This window comes from Cervus canadensis, chromosome 31 (assembly GCF_019320065.1).
Source record: "Cervus canadensis isolate Bull #8, Minnesota chromosome 31, ASM1932006v1, whole genome shotgun sequence".
Classification (NCBI taxonomy): Eukaryota; Metazoa; Chordata; class Mammalia; order Artiodactyla; family Cervidae; genus Cervus; species Cervus canadensis.
The window spans coordinates 31521498-31524029 of record NC_057416.1 but is presented as its reverse complement, the minus strand read 5'-3'; the positions used below and the strand labels follow the sequence as shown (position 1 = coordinate 31524029).

The 2532-nt window shown below is 47.9% G+C and overlaps 1 long non-coding RNA gene across 1 annotated transcript; it reads left to right on the top strand.

Annotated features, from left to right (window-relative positions):
* Window positions 1-249: 249 nt before the first annotated feature.
* LOC122432398 lies at window positions 250-1565 on the top strand. The gene is made up of 3 exons (XR_006266813.1): window positions 250-558; window positions 1257-1298; window positions 1486-1565. It is a non-coding gene; the product is annotated as an uncharacterized LOC122432398 (long non-coding RNA).
* The last annotated feature ends 967 nt before the right edge of the window (window positions 1566-2532 follow it).

The following is a 2532-nucleotide window of genomic DNA, read 5'->3' as shown; positions in this document are numbered from 1 at the left end:
GCAGATCACCATTCCTCTCTGGACCAGAGCTTCTCCCTTTGTGGACTCTGGCTGGCAAGATGGTAGAAGAACCAAGTCTGATCAGTTTTTCATTCTGATCATATAGAGCCAAAACACCTTGACACGCAGTCTCATCTCTTTGTGCGTCTTGTCACACTCGTGTGTATTGAAGGGATGATGGGGACAGTGTCAGCCTCCCCCACTTGCCTAGCGTTCTCTAGAACATGGACATTAATATGTGATTGATTTCATCTTATGCTCAACTTAACTTTCAGTATAATTCAAGGTACCTCTAAAGAAGGTTATAGTTCAGGATCCGTTTAACTGGAATCCATCCGAAGGAGTCAGAAGGAACTGATGCTTTCTGGAGAATGTTCTGCTCCTGATATTTTAGCAACAGATTTCGTCTTTATTTTTCTGGCAGCCAAGGTAAAGGGTCATGCTTGCTGGACAAATAGTAGATTGAATTTAGAAAGTTTTTTTTCATTGACTCTCATCCATCTTTTAGTTGGGAAGAAAAATTACTGATTGAGAAGTCCCAGAAGAACAGAGAACAGGGTAAGTGGCTAGCAAGGTCTTCAGCAAAAGGAGAACCCTAAAAACAAGTTTCAGATTCCCCTGTTTCCCCCCTGTTGCCAAGGATGGACCCCCTTCGAGAAATTCCCATGATGCCTGTGGGCCACCAGCATGGCCCTGGAGTGTGTGTGGCAGGCCCGTGACTTCACAGCTGCTGGGCACAGATTCTGTGGCTCCCTATATCAGCTCCCTTCCAGGAGGGAAGCTCCATCTTGACCTGCAGGCCAGATGTTTCTTTGAGGAGAATGTAGTAGTTTTTTCTTTTACTGTATCACACATCTTTGGAAGGGAAAAATAAAACCAGTCCTCTACCATGGATCCTTAAGCGTAAGTATCCACCAGCTGCAGAGCTGTCCCAGAGAATCTCTCATTACATAAAGCCTCTGTCACTGGCTAGGGGCTGAACGCAGCACCCCCTACCCCCACCAGCAGCCAGCTGTCACCCCTCAGATTCCCAAGCCTGCTGTTGGGGTTCATTGTCAAGCCCAAGCTCAGCCCCAGTCACCCTTGTGTGAAAGACCACTCAGTTAGATCCCTGAAATTCTCGGGGTTTCCCAACAGGGGGGGACGTCATCTTTATCCCTGCTTCTCCTTGGTTTCCACACTCCCACCCAATTGCCACTCTCTAAAGCGTTTTCTCTGCTACTCTTTTCTCAGATGCATGCTCTTTTCTACTGCAGGATCCTCGAAATTATTTCCATTTGCTCCAGTGTGGAAGCTAGGTGAGTAAGTCCCCCCTGAACCCTGTACCTGGCATCCTTATGGCCCCCTCAACCAACTCAGTTGCATTTGGAAACCTAATTTGCCCCGGTGCCCAAATGCTCCAACCGCAGACTCTTAACGACCAACAAAACAACCTTGGAGATGATCTTATGAGATCACTGGGTCCAGCCCCTTGCTTCTGGACAGGTGAACATCCGAATCGAATCGAGACAATTAATCTACCCCATCTCCGGATAGTCCTGCCACTACTTAACGACCCTTGCAGGTGATGAGTTCTTCCTCAGATCAGACCTGACTCTTGCCTGCGCTAATGGGGGCCTCAACTCTCATCTCATCCATTGCGTCCGTGACAAATCACTACCGAGTGTTTTCTTTCTGTCCTTGGCCTTCTCCTCTTCAGCAGAGAAAGTTTCCCCCGAAATAAAACTCTGATTGTTCTGCTCCTTGCTTCCCGCCTGCCTCCTCTAAGCACCCTCTAAATCAGACCCGAAGCTCCCGAGGGAGTAATAGCCCTGCTCTCGCAGCTGGTCTGAGTTTTGCGTCTGGGAGCCTGGGCTTAGAACAGCTTGAAGTTAGCACAGAGGCGAATGAAGCTTTAAATCTCCAGCACTTAACAGCTTCTCTGCAGCCTCAGAGGTAACCGCATTTTCTTGCCTGCTTCCTCTCATCTCTCTATATATCTATGTAATCTCTGTTCACTGGAGCCTGACTCCAGCTCTCTGTCTGCACTGCTGAAAGAAGGAAGGGTGGGGAAGAAAAATTAATAGACACAGACCCATAAAAATAACAGGCTCTCTGGAGCACACATGAAGAAATAATTAAACAGATTAAATTTGGGGGTGGCGGTGGGGAGAGGGCTGAGACTGATTCCTCAGACTTCCATTCCCAGAGGGGCTAAGGCTCAGCCAAGGGGGATTTGGGAGCGTTTTCTTTTGTCCTGATGGGTTGGACTCAGAGCCGAATATTGTTAAGTCACTAAGCTCTTTAAAGGCTGCGATGGTGCCTTCTATTCTTTGTGTTCCCCCATAGGGTTCTCAAACAGCACCGCACCCCAGTGAGAAAAGGAAATTTGATATTTATTGAGGGTTCACTGTGTGCCACGTACAATGTCAGATGCTCTCTGTCATGGCTGATGATCAATGGAGTGTGTTTCAGACTTCAGAGCTGACTGCAATCTCCTTCCTCTGCTCGGGGATCAATCCTACCTCACTGCTACCTCAAGACCCTGTGATG